Below are 14,959 nucleotides of genomic sequence, written 5' to 3'. Positions count from 1 at the left end.
TGTGGATGTGGGTTGTTTCATGCAAATTCCTACTTAAGTTCATCTAAGAATAAACTCTGCTTAATTCATGATACAATTCTATGTTCTTTCATGGTTTTTTATGAAGTCTCAACTTGAAAGAACATCGATCATTCTTAGCTACTGGATGCAGCTGTTGATGAGGGCCCAGATTTTGGCTCTGTATGTTGTAGATCATATTCATTGACTTGGAGAGATGTTTACAATGTACTGTGAGTGACATAAGCAGAATAGAAAACACCATGTGTGACATGATTCCATTTTGTACATTTTATAGAGCAAACAAAAAAGACAAAACCCTAAACACTGTTGTGTATTAGTGTCAAAAAATGGGAAACAGAAGCGCCTGGGTGGCTCAGTCAGTTAAGCATCCGACTCTTGATTTTGGCTCAGGTCATGATCTCAGGGTCATGGGATCCAGCCCCAAGTTGGGGCTCTGTGCTTAGCATGGAGGCTGCTTAAGACACTCTCTTTCCCTCTGCCCTTCCCTTCTCCACTTCACCCTCACCTCCTGAGGTCTCTCTCTCTCTCTCTCTCTCTCTCTCTCTCTCTCTCTCTCGGAAAAAAAGCGGGGGGTGGGGGGGGTGGGGGGTGGGGGGGCGGGGGGAGAGGGAGAAGAAAATGAAAGTCCTTGAAGCAGTAGTTAAAGAAATTCAGTCATATGCATATGCAACCACTAAAAATGTGGTTGTAGAAAAATATTTCTCAATACTTACAGTGTTCATCATTTATTGTTAAAAAGAATAAAACATGGTCCAAAATAGTTTGATCCCTTTTTCTTATAAAAGGAAATGTATACACAGACAAAACATTTCTAAATACAGATCCAAATACATTACCATGTTTGCTCTGGATGGGGAGATTGCAGTTGTTTTTTTAAATAAAATTCAAAGAGACTTTATTTTTATGAACAGTTTGAGATTTGCAGACAATAGAGGGAACTTCTCAGTGTTATTTAATTTATCTTTGGACTCTTCTATCTTGTTTCTTATCTGTAAAATAAAGACAACCAGTTAAAGATTTAGTCATACTCATTATGTAGTTTCATGTGGCTTTTACAGCTCATCTCCACCGGTGGGATAATCAAATTCAGAACACACTGAAATATTAAACACATTGAAAATAGTCTCTGTGATTTGGATGTAGCTTCAATTTTATGACTTAAAAAAAAAAATCTTGCTTCATTTTAAGCCAGCCTGCTAACCAGCAGGGGCCTTTCTCTAGCTCCAGCGGTTTCTCAACTATCAGGAAATTCTCCTGGTCAGTTACCATGGCAGCAGCACCAACTCAACTTCCCCGATTCAAAGTGTCATTTGTCTTTCCTACCAAATCCCAATCTCTCCGCCAACGTGAGACAAATTAAACAGCATAGCATGATATTCTTTGCCCCAGAAGAAATGAGAAGATGAGGAAAGTGCCTTTACCAAGTGACCTCTTTACTAAGAGATCACATAGGGTAGGGGTTGAGTGTTTGGACATCTGACAGCCACTTAAAACTAGGTCTCAATCCCAGCCCTGCCATATCCTTACTGTCAGGCTACACAGAGCTTGTTAAAACCTCCGTGACTCAGTTCTATCATCTGAGAAACAGAATAATAATAGAATAATAACCTAATAGGGTATATAATAGTCTACAAAATAATAGGGTGGGTTTGAGGTTGAAAGATCTGGTGTGTAAAGCACTGAATGTGATGTCTGGCACAGTCAATATAGCCGATGGCTACTTACACATGCAGTTGTGATCACATCTGAAAGTCCCCAGATGCTTAAAATTGGATACTTTCTATGAAGCTTGTGTATTAGAGGCATCTCAAAGTGGGAAAAATGAAGTATCAGGCTACTGGTCTTTTGAGAATAATATATATGGGAGGGTAAAGGCAACAAAGAATTATATTTGGGTAAATTATTTGCTGTTTTGCTTGTGAAATTATGACTAGGTGTGTTAATAAAAGAATTAAACTATAAATGACTCTCGGAAATATTGTTATAAACTTTGACCTCTGATATTATCCCTATTAACATGACTTACTGAATACCTTTGGATGTTGCATGTCTGTTAATTTTTCTATTGCACTAAAGTTAAATTTAAAATAGATAATATTGGGGTTCCTGGCTAGCTCAGTCAGTACAGTGGGCGGCTCTTGATTGCGGGGGTTGTGAGTTTGAGCTCCACGTTGGGCACAGAGATTACTTAAAAATAAATAAAAATAAATAAAAATAAAAGAGATATCATCAAAACTGTTTTTACTGGGTGAATCTGTATCATAAAATGATTTTCGAAGCACAAGCTATCACATGACTTTTCTGAACACAGGTCACTGAAAATCCAACCCGCATTGAAACTGTAGCAGCATTTCTCATCGTTTGTTCTGAAAGGACAAACAATGAAAGGTTTCTGTCAGGTGCTGGCCTACCATTCCAAATGTTCTCTGTAGTTGCATGATTGGAGAGTGTGTTAGGACTCAAATATTCAGTCATATGGACTCTCTAAGGATTTCTTCTATCTGGACGATGAGGTGGTACCTCCAAGGGAACCTGACCTTCCAAACTTGAAGCCATTGCTTTTGATTCACTTCTTTTAAGTAGGGGTGTGAGAATAATGATATGTTACAATGAATTCTGTTTAGGGTTTGTCAACAGTGACAAAGGGAAGCCAAAGCCCTTGCAACTTGTGACCATAGTCACAGTTTGCAAATCTGTGAGCCATTGAACTAACTGCCGAAAATTCGGAGTAACTGTCTTCAAGTCCAAGTACTACCATGGGGGAGAGACTATTTACAAATAGTGTTTCTCATACAGCTGGGTGGAATTGAGGGTCATTCACTTATGTTCAGCATTTCCAAAGGTTAACAATGTGAATCATGAAACTAACACTGGCATCACATGGCTGCAGGATGTCACCACATCAAACACCCGGCTGGCGTCAGGGAAGAAGGCCTGATGTCATTGTATGTTTGGCCTATATGTTTTCTTAACCCAACAGCTAGCTTCCTGTGAAACTTAGTAAATCTGAGTGGAATGTCTCCCTAGACTACATGTAGATCTTCCAGGATAACTCTTCCATCTTAGCTATGCTACTGAGAATCATATAGCCAAATGCCCATCAGGAAAAGTATCTGAATTATACAAATGAGAGAACAGGGGAAACATTTGCTCAGTGGCATAATATACAGATCATAGTGAGCTGGGGAGCAATTAGAATAAAAGTTACATTAGCCAAGTCAAATCCCAGTTTGGGTTTCTGTCACAATTACACAACACCCAGTTCCAAGTGTTATATTTGCAGCAACCAACTTTGTGAGCTACGACCTGCCTCAGGCTTATGCTCCAGATTTGGCACCTTGTGTCTCGCGTGCTATTTGCATATAATACTCTCTCTCTCTCTTTTTTAAGAGCTTTAGAAATTGGAATTACCCAATAAGTACAGCCCTGCTATTGCATTGTGAGATCTAATACTTTTAATCTTCAAGAATTTATAGCCCGACCTGAGGTGAGTGATTAAAAATAGAAAAACTGAAGACGTGTGTTATTTAGATCACTGTTTTTACTGAGTTCTCTAAGGCAAATGCTGGGCTTCCTTGGAAGCCAACGTGGTCATCGGATCTGCCCTACCACTTCCAGACTGTGCCAAAATAGAGTTTCCATGCCTTCTCCATCTTTCGAATTCTTAGATTTGGTAGATAAAGAATTTTTTGCCAAACCTTTAAAAGGTTTGGCAAAACCTTTAAGTTTTCTGGAAGGAGCTGCAGGCTTTTATTCAGCATTTAGCCCCAGTGCCTACATGGTGCCTGCAGCAGACTGAAAGTTAGTTCCTCTCAAAAGGCATCTGTTGGAACCCAATTCTCAATATGATGGTATCTGGAGGCTGGGCCTTTGGGAGGTGCTTAGGTCATGAGGGTGGAGCCTTCAAAAATGGAATTAGTGGCCTTATAAAAGAGACCCCAGAGAGCTCTTTTGTCCCTTCTGCCATGTGAGGATACAGCCAGAAGAGACACAGCCAGAAGACGGCCGTCTATGAACCAGGAAGTGGGTTCTTAACCAGACTACGAATCTGCTGGCGCCTTGATCTTGGACTTCCCAGCCTCCAGAACTATGAGAAGTAAATTTCTGTGGTTTATAAGGCACCCAGTCTATGGTATTTTGTTAGAGAAGTCCAAATGGACTAAGACAATACCCCAAGAGTAGTGGACATTGAGGTATCTTGATTGAACCAATGGGTGCATTTAGATTTGCCAACATGAAGTAAACTGACCTTGAAAGCTCAGTACGTATTTATTCATTGGCTGATTAGCAAATAGATTATTTTGTAAATAAACTGGTCACATTGCTTTTACCCTTCAAATGATCACATCATGTCCACAGATCATAATCAAAGCATGGGAATTATGTGAATTAGGAATAAATTACAATTTAAAAGAAGCAAAAAAGTGCCCTGAATGGCTAAGTGACTTGGGTTGTTCACTGGTGAGGAATGTGGTTCCTTCCAAGGAGGTGTCTTAGCTGATGCCTGCTGGGCCGGACTCCTCTACATCCAATGGCTCTGTTACTAAGGGGAGCAACCACTAACTCAACGAATGACTGAGCTAGCTCCAAGGTCAGGGGCTGGAAGACATGACCCTTATGGACCCTCACATCCCTGAAATGTTCTAAATCCATAAAAACCCACACAATAAGACAAAACAGCTGCTCTTGGAAGCTGTATTTTCTGTGAAAAAAAAAATTCATCAAGTTGTTACTTGTTGAAAAGACAAAATCAAAAAAAGAAAATCGTGATGGCCCTTTTTCTTTACTTTTCTACTGGTTGGTTGGCTGTCATTTGCTTGGCCCAAACCTGGTTTTGCAGCTTAGTCTGAGGAGCAGGGGCTAGGTTTCTGCCCCCAACCCTTGTCTGCTTGCTGATGCTGGTGGGGAGGCTTTTGCGTTTGTTTCCATGTTGGCTGACCTTTGGGCTTGGGTTCTGGAGCTTGCAGTGTCCCTCACGGGGTCAGGACACATCCTGGAAGCGGCCTGGCAGTTGACTCCCCCCACGTTCCCTGCGGGTGAACTCAGGCAACCAACAACTCGGTGACTCCAACAGATGTTTTTGTCTCTAACCCTTGGGCACCTTGCCCTGCTGTCTTGCATACAGAGGGTGATGCCTGGCACCCTGCCCAACGCCACCAGGAATGAGCACAGCCCCAGGGAGTACTGCCAAATTGTGTCGGCGAGCTGCTTTCTGGGAGCCAAGTGGCCACCAGATAAATGCACTGGTCTGCTTCCTCAGGACGCTGTCGAGGGGATACTTGCTGGAGTATCTTACTGCTTTATGCAGCTGTCAGTTCTCTACATTCTGTGTTTTAAGCCATTTTGTTTACACATTGCATTTGCCTCATTGTGCAATTGTGGTGACCAGAGGGCTTCACTGGCCAGAAGCCATAGGTTTCATGGCCTTGTCTGTAGCAAAATATTAGTGGGAAAACATGCTGCCCCGAGTGTATTCTGGTTCAACCCTTAAGATTGAAGTCACCTAAACAATAAATAAGAAATAAACCTCTGCCAGTCAACCCAGCTGACATACACCCACTTTTGGTAAGAGCCTGGCGCAGTGGAAAAGCACTGAGTTTGTAGGCAGAAAGCGTGGCTGTGGGTCCCAGCTCACCATTTATAAGCTGAGCCCTTTACAGGATTTCAATTTATTTTTAATTCCTTCTGATTCCTATTTTTAACAGATTTCATTTGCATTGAAGCCTTTCTCTAACTGAAAAGGATATAGGAGTGAATGGATGTATCGCTTGACCAAGGTAGTCCGTCTCCTTGAGCCTTGACTTCCTCACCTGTATAATAGAATTGATTAATTCCTTCCGTAAACAATCAGTGAGTATTTCCCCTCTGCTGGGCGCTGGCCTGGGTCCTGGGGGATGTGCTGGGGAAGAAGACTGAGGCTTGTCCTAACAGAGCTCTTGGTCCACTGGCCAGAGCCATTGTGCAGAGGTAAATCTTAAAGCAAAGAACATAGTGCCCTTACAGAGATAACAACCCAGAGCCTTTGGAATACCTGGCCAAAGCAACTCACTCTGCTGGGAAAGTCAAGCTCCATCCACAGATGAAGCTGAGTCTAGAAAGATGAGCGGGGGTTGTGTCAAGCTACGAGGAAGTGAGGCGTGGAGCAGGAGCCAGGGAAATGTGTTTGGAACAAAGTAGAAAACATATTTTGGGCACAAAAGGACAATGAAAGAATACCTGGAAACAGGGAGATGCTGCTCCCTGGGGAAGGTAGAGCACTGGAGAACCAAATGCATCTGCAGTGAGGCGTTGTGGCTGCAGGAGCAGTAGAACGAGTATTACCAAGATCACAATATGATGTAATGATGAAGAGTAAAGAAATAGCGCCTTAGGCTGCATTAATACACAAGAAAGGTAATTGTTTGGTGGCACTTTTCATTTAAATAAACAAAAACAACCCACAAAACCCAAAACCCTTTTCTTCAAAGAGGAAATATCTTCACGTGTTTCCAATGCCACAAAGTGTGAAAGTGCGTTTATTGGAAATTTCTCCTTCCCATCTCATCCTGTATCAACCTGATTCCTATCTCCCTCAGAAAGTAAGCATTGGTGCTTGCTCTGGCTTATCTGTCGAAGGCCTTTATTGGTTATGAACATTTCTTTTCTTTAAAAACAAATGACAGCATTATGTATAACATTCCATGACTTCGCACTTTGCTTTTTAAAATTTAACAGAGTATTTTAGTAATCATTTACTGTCTATTCTTCATTTATAGTTGTATCATATCCCATTATGTGTCCTAGGTAATAAATCCCCGGCTAATGAGTAGTTAGATTGTTTCCTTTTTTTTCCCCTTTGACAAGCTTGCTTTGGGAAATAATCTTAAACATAAATAAATTTTTATATGTGTAAGTATCTCTGTAGGATAAATTCTTAGAAATGGATAGAAATTCCTCGAATTGATAAATTAAAATGATGTGAATTTTTGAAATTCTGTAGTTTCTGCTTAATTTTTCTCCCCATAGGTTGAACAGTTTTACATTCCTACCAGCAATGCCTAAGAGTAACTGTCCCTCCCCATTCTCACCAACAGGTGTTCTCAGACATGGAGTTCTAGAAGAGAAAACTATTATCTCAGTGTAGTTTCCATGGCCACTCCTTCCATGAGGGGAGGATACACATATTTCTAGGCTTATAAGTCATTCAGATTTCTTTTTCCATGCATTCTCATCCACATGCTGTCTAGTGTTACATCATGTTAAGTGTATTACTCAGTTAAAGTTAAGCCCTTCTCAGGCTCTACAAGGCTCTATGACCTGGTATCTAGGCATCTGAGAATTTAACACGGACTGAAAAATTGAGGGAACAATTTATGAAAGAAGATGATAAAATTGGGAAAATGATGCCAAAGCCTTCCAGATGTGAGGGTCTGGCACTCACTCTTCCTTTGAAGGCATAATGGGAATGTCTCCTTAGGAATGTATTTGGATTTCACAATGGAAACGAGGAAGCAATATTTGCATTATGAAAACTTATGTTATCTTCCGCTTTGATAGAAACCAACTTTTACCCCACAAAGTAGTAAAGATTGTGTTACAGGTTCAAGAGCAAGTGATTTTTTTATAGGGACCAAGTGAGGGTTATATTAGCAAAGTGAAATGGAATACTGACTCAATTTTCTGGATTTCTCTGACTACCAGCTAACTACTGCATCTGCTACATGCATGTGATAGAGTTAAAATAACTTTTTTTAAGTTTAAAATAACTACGGCAATCAGTTGTTCTCCGGTATTCATTCTGTTCTTCGGCTCAACTGGAATTTTTCCTGGACACAAAGAATCTTGCCCCAGATAAATTAAGTCACTTCTTGTCAGCCCCCTTTGCAATGTGATTTTATTCAAGCAAAGGTATGTGAGCAGAAATGATATATGGTACATTCGAGTCCAAAAGATTGCATATGAATCTCCATTGTATTTCCTCCTTTATGCTGGTTGGGATATAGATGCGATGTCAGGAGCTAGAGAAGCCAACTTGGACCCAGAGATAGAAAACATATTGGAGTCTTGAACTTCTATGTAAAACCTTCTTTTTTAAATTACCATATGTCTGAGTCTTTTGATCACAGCATCTTAGCCTGTATCCCCAAAAGTGCAATATACCTTTGCTTCATGATAAACTTCCCTGGAACATAGTGCCTTAAAACAGCAATTGTATATGAGCTCTTGTTACTGTGGTTTGTCAATTTAGGCTATGCTGTAGCTGGGAAATCTTTTTACTAGTTTTGCCACAGTTCACTCACATGACTACAGGTAACTGGTGAATCTTCTAGGGGATCACTGACTCTGTATGGTCTTACTCATATGATTGACAGTTAGCTGGGGCAATGGCAGCAAGGAACCCATGTGTCCCTAGCTGTTAGCAAGAGGTCTCAGCTTCTTTACACTGTGGCTAAAATTTCAAATACAGCAAGAGATAGCAAGCCCCAGTGATCATTCACTTTTCACACCTCTGTTATATGTCATAGCTGGTAATGTCACATTGGCTAAAGCAAATCACATGGCCAAACCCTGAGTAGATGTGGGAGGGGACTAACCAAGGCTGTATGTTTTCAGGACGGTTTATCAACACCCTTTTGATATTTGGGCCTGGGTAATTCTTTGTGGTGGGAGCAACTCTGTCATTGTAGGATGTTCAGCAGTATCCCTGACTCCTACCCATCAAATGTCAATGACAGCCCTCTCCACAGCCCCTAGGTCATGATAACCAAATATGTCTCTAGACACTGCCAATCGGGGTTACAAAATTACCTTCATTGCAGAGTCACTTGTTTATAGGGAGATATGAATCTGGTATAAATCAGTAGAGGTTATTGATGCAACAGCCTACCCCATACAACACTTGATGTAGTACCTTTCCTTGCCCCATTGTTAACTTTGCATTCTGAAGTCATGCTGATTATTTATATTGAAATGTGTGTGTATTTGAAAAGCTGTTCTTTGGTTCAGGGATTCAGCGCTTCTGTTCAGAGCTTCATTGTTTGTGATTCTGACTTTTAGACTTAGACCTGGCTGGCATAGAATTGACCACATGTGTTAGAAACTATTATGTATTACGATAGATTGGATTAGGGTACCTAAATCCTAGTTTCCTCTCTGCAGCACACTTTTCCCATTGCCATATGACTTAATTACACCTCACAGGAGGCAGATACATATTCTTGCTTCACGGTTTTTGGGCCTGACCATGTGACTTGTTTTGGCCAATAGAAGGTATAAGAGACAGAATGCTGATTCTGAGCAGAGGTTTCAAAACCGTGTTTCTGCTGGTTCCTCTTGTGCTTCCGCTTCCTTTCATGAAGATAGCATGTCCTAGATAGGAACCCTTGTTTCCTTTAGGAAAAAACTTGTGGAGCAGACCTGAACTTGACCTAGAATCTGGAACAGAGCTACCCAAGCTTACTCAAAGACACTAAGTGAGAAATGAAGACTCATTGTTGTAAGACTTTAATATTTTGGAATTAATTATAGCATTATCACAGCCAAAGTTTGACTAAAACAATTTCTATTTTAAAACTTCTATCAAATCATTTTTATTTAAAAAAAAAAGTGCATAACCAGGGTGCCTGGATGGCTCAGTCAGTTAAGTGTCTACCCCCAGCTCAGGTCATGATCTCAGGGTCCTGGGATCGAGCCCCACGTTGGACTCCCTGCTCAGCAAGGAGTCTGCTTCTTCCTGTCCCCCCTGCTCATGCTCTCTCTCTCAAATAAATAAATAAAATCTTTTTTTAGAAAAGCACATAACCATTGTAGAAAAATTAGAAAACGAAGAGAAGAAAAGTCACCTTTAATTCCACTGTCCAGATGAAAGCCCTCATCAACATTTTGATTTGCATATTTCCAGATTTTTTGGTGTATATTAATTTATTCTTTCATTCAACAAATAGATTTTGATCTGCTTACCAAAAAGGTGGGTGCAGCTAGATACAGCAGTGTCTAAGATAGACATACCCCTGCCCTCAAGGAGATTATATTCAGGTGGGAAAGTAACATGAACAATTCTGAAGCAATCGAATATTCATTTACAATCTTCTAAGTATTATGAGAGGGGAATACAGTGTGGTAGGACAGTGTCTAACAAGGGCATGAGGTAGTCTGAGGTCAGGAAAGGCTTTCCTAAAGAGATAATATGGTAAGCATGTTACAATGTATTTCATACATGTAATACATAGTGTTTCATATATTATAATAATTACGTAATTTCATGCAGTATAAACATATTTCTCAGATACATAAATATAATACAGATATTGCCTAGTACATTCTCTTCAATAGACAATACAAAATGAGACAGTGTGGTACTGGCACAAAAACAGACACATAGATCAATGGAACAGAATAGAGAATCCAGAAGTGGACCCTGAACTTTATGGGCAACTAATATTCGATAAAGGAGGAAAGACTATCCATTGGAAGAAAGACAGTCTCTTCAATAAATGGTGCTGGGAAAATTGGACATCCACATGCAGAAGAATGAAACTAGACCACTCTCTTTCACCATACACAAAGATAAACTCAAAATGGATGAAAGATCTAAATGTGAGACAAGATTCCATCAAAATCCTAGAGGAGAACACAGGCAACACCCTTTTTGAACTCGGCCATAGTAACTTCTTGCAAGATACATCCACGAAGGCAAAAGAAACAAAAGCAAAAATGAACTATTGGGACTTCATCAAGATAAGAAGCTTTTGCACAGCAAAGGATACAGTCAACAAAACTCAAAGACAACCTACAGAATGGGAGAAGATATTTGCAAATGACATATCAGATAAAGGGCTAGTTTCCAAGATCTATAAAGAACTTATTAAACTCAACACCAAAGAAACAAACAATCCAATCATGAAATGGGCAAAAGACATGAACAGAAATCTCACAGAGGAAGACATAGACATGGCCAACATGCATATGAGAAAATGCTCTGCATCACTTGCCATCAGGGAATATCTTTCCACATTAATAAATATTTTTACAGCATCATTTTAATAGCTGCATCATATTTCACTCATACGTCTTTATCGGGTTTTATTCAACCCATCTCCCCTGGTGTGAGACATCTGGGTTGCTTTTCATTTTTAGTTACTCTAAGCAATCTTGTAAGGAAAGTTCTGGCAGGGGCTCTAGTGTGTTTGTTGAGGAGAAATAATTGTGGTGAAAATTAGTAAAACGCTGTGAAGCTAAATTCTGTAACACATCCTGACCTCACATATCCCCTACGGAAGCATAATGGAAATACTTATTTTTAAAATAAAATTTCTCATGTTTTGTCAGCTACATTCAGCTAGTCATTCCTGAAGATCCTCAGGGAAAATTTAGCCTATCTTTCCTGGATGAAAGTTTATTGGTGGTAAATAGAGGCAGAATGTCAAGAGAAATATGTGTATACAAAGTCAAAAAAGCCAGAATGCCACCTCTGCTTTTCCAAATCAAGATGTGATCTGTTGTCATAATACTTATTGCTGGTTTAGCTTTTTTTTTTTTTTTTTTTTGTCAGTGTGGTTACTGTTACTTCATCTATGGCCTGTTTCCAAAAGCAATGAGTGAGGCTCCACAAGATAATCACTAGAGTATCTGATTCTTTCGTGAGTAATCGACCAGGAGAGTGCACTAAACAAACAGTTTAGCTTGAATGTATTGCAGGAGATCAAAATTGTCTGAGTGAAAACAAAGTATGATAAAATAATAGAGCTCACATGATTTGTTTTACACAGGAAAAAGGGGTCTGACATTCTTCTTTTGTTTAAAAAATAGTACTTTAGGGCTGCACATTCTGGAAGGATATAAAATGTAATTTTTAGCAGGTTTAATGGTGCAAAGATGTAATATGGTATTTTGACTTCATGGACACATCCATTCACCTTGTGGCTGGCTATGAGGTAAACTTGCACATGTGAATCCGTGTTATACTCCTCTACTACGAGCAAATACTTTTAGATTGTGAACCCGAGGGAAGAAAGTGGTAAAAAGGCCTCATGAATTTCAGTTTACTCAGGTAACATAAAAATGGCATAGGCATGTTTGTAATTTGGGGAGTTGTAATTTCAATGGCTACATTTAATTGAGTGACTCTCAAAAATGGGGTTAATTGGGAGGCATTCCCTCTTATTTTGGTTAAACCTGAATTGACTCACATTTTACAGCATTTTTTTTCTAGGAGACTAATGGAATCTACAACTCTCTACTTTAAGTCAATGACCTTGACTCAGTCAGTAGTATTTATAAGTAAAATTAAAAAAAAAAAAAATATATATATATATATATATATATATATATATATATATATATATATAGGCTAGTCCTTCAGAAGAAATTTCTCTCCTGTTCGAAGATATCAGATTCTTGCTGTTGGGTAGGTACATTTCTTATCTCTCTTTTTCCTTTAGAAAGGGTTAGATTGGAAGATGAGGAAAAAAGTTCAGGGACTTCAGAAATACTCGAACAATGCAATTGTGGTTTCAATACTTTACTCTTTGTTTTGTACTGGTTTGAAGTACCTTCTAAATGGTGGTTTGCCTCCGTCCCATTCTATAGCAATGTCCAGGGCTCAAAAATGTGACTGACAACTCTGTCCTCTCAAAGAGAATCTTTGCTACTCAGCTTTACTGTCTTCTTAGAAAATTGTCAGTGAAACTCAGTTTGCTATTTCAAAAAATGTGTATTGAGGGCCCCCTGCAAAATTTCCCTTGGGTCCTTGACTCTTTGGAGCTTAAAGTCTCATGAAGGATACACATAATACCCAGGTAAACAAAATAAAGAATAGATGAAAGTCTATGTAAGCAGTAAAAGAGTGTAAAGATGGGAGACTGAAGTATAGAGGTGGAGAAGGAGAGCCAATTTTGACACAAGGGGGAGGCAGGTCTCTCAATCAATTAAAAACTGGGAAAGAGTCAGCATGAGTGTTTATTAGCTGCTATAAGTGCAGTGCCTATCATAGGGCCTAACAACACACAGTAGGACATCACTAAATGGTGCAGAATGAATGGACGGATGGATGTGTGAGCAAAATGTACTTGGGGTAGAGAGTTCAGCCTGAGGAGCAGAAGGAGGTCAGTGTGGCTGCAACACCATGGACAGGGTGGAGGATGCTGAGAGTTGAGGTCTGTGGGTCCTCTTGGTAAGGAGTTTGGATTTGCATTTTAGGGGAATTCATTGGAAAGTTTTAAGATGGGAGTAATATAAATATTGGTTTAAAAGTTTGTCTAATATTGCTCCAAAGAGTCAAAATAACCTTGGAAAAAAAACTAAACTGGAGGCCTCACACTTCTTGATTTCAAAACGTATTGCAAAGCTACAGCAAACAAAACAGTGGGGTACTGGCATAAAGACAGACAAGTAGACCAATGCAATCACTAGAAAGCCTAGAAATAAACCCTCACATATGTGGTCAAAATTGTTTTGATAAGTGTGCCAAGACCTTTCAGAGGGAAAAAGAACAGTCTTTTTAACAACTGGTGTTGAAAGAGCTGGATATCATGTGCAAAAGAATGAAGTTGTACCCTTACCTTACATCATATACAAAAATTAAAGTCAAAGACCCAGACATAAAACTCTTAGAAGAAAATGGAAGGAAAGCTTCATTGCATTTGAAAATGATTTCTTGGGATCCCTGGGTGGCGCAGCGGTTTGGCGCCTGCCTTTGGCCCAGGGCGCGATCCTGGAGACCCGGGATCGAATCCCACATCGGGCTCCTGGTGCATGGAGCCTGTGTCTCTGCCTCTGTCTCTCTGTGACTATCATAAATAAATAAAAATTAAAAAAAAATTAGAAAATGATTTCTTGGTTTCGACACCCAAAGTACAGGTAACAAAAGTAAAAATAAATAAATTGGACTAGACCAAAATTTAAAACCTCTGTGTATCTAAGGCTGTGATCAATGGAGTAAAAAGGCAACCCATAGAATGGGAGAAAACACTTACAAATCATAGTTTGTTAAGTGGTTGATATCCAAAATATATAAAGAACACCCATGACTCAACAACAAGAAGAAACAAACAACCTGAGCATGAGCAAAGGACTAGAGTGGATGTGCTTCCAAAGAAGATACACAAATGGCTAATAAAACATATGATAAGATGTTCAACATCATTAATCTTTAGGGAAATGCAACTCAAAAAAACAATGAAATATTACCTTATATTCACTGGGATGGTTAATATCAAAGAAACCCAGAAAATAACAAATGTTGGTAAGGATGTAGAGAAATGGAAACCCTTGTGCGTTGTTGGTGAGAATGTAAAATGTTTTCACCACTATGGAAAACAAAATAGCGGTTCCTCAAAATATCAAAAACAGAACTAGCATGTTATCTAGCAATTCCACTCTGGGTACATATCCAAAAGAACTGAAAGTAGGGTCTCAAGGAGACATTTATATATTTGTGGCAGCATTATTTGTAATAGCCAAAATTTGGAAACAACCCAAATGTCCACTGATGAATGGGTAGATAAATAAAATGTGATATACATATACAAAATATTATTCAGCCTTAAAAACGAAGTTCTGTTATATGCTATGAATGGAAGGATCCCATGCCAAGTGAAATAAGCTAATCACTAAAAGGCAAACACTATTTGATTCCATTTACGTGTGGTATCTAGAGTAGCATAGGGAGAAAAAGTGAAATGGTGGTTGCCAGGGGCTAAGGGAAGGGGATATTGGGAATTATTGTTTGATGGGTACAGAGTTTTAGTTTTGCAAGATGAAAAAGTTCTGGAGATTGCACAAAAATGTGAATACACTTAACACTACTGAACTGTACACAAAAGTGGTTAAGATGGCAAATATTGTTATGTGTATTTTGTCACAAGGTTTTGTTTTTTTTTTAATGCCTACTATTAATGCCTTTGGGCACAACGCATGTAAAACGGATCCTTCCTCCCCATGGGGCCACACCCATGAGGCT

At 39.4% G+C, this 14,959-nt stretch overlaps 1 long non-coding RNA gene across 1 annotated transcript; it reads right to left on the bottom strand.

Moving 5' to 3' along the window:
- Positions 1-741: 741 nt before the first annotated feature.
- Positions 742-7,097, bottom strand: LOC125753338 (uncharacterized). Its single transcript, XR_007404928.1, has 3 exons — positions 7,050-7,097; positions 6,238-6,393; positions 742-1,010 (listed from the first exon to the last, which is right to left on the bottom strand). It is a non-coding gene; the product is annotated as an uncharacterized LOC125753338 (long non-coding RNA).
- Positions 7,098-14,959: the final 7,862 nt, after the last annotated feature.

The sequence above is a fragment of the Canis lupus genome, chromosome 22, assembly GCF_003254725.2.
Source record: "Canis lupus dingo isolate Sandy chromosome 22, ASM325472v2, whole genome shotgun sequence".
In the NCBI taxonomy this organism is placed as follows: Eukaryota; Metazoa; Chordata; class Mammalia; order Carnivora; family Canidae; genus Canis; species Canis lupus.
This window is presented reverse-complemented; position numbering and strand designations above follow the sequence as displayed.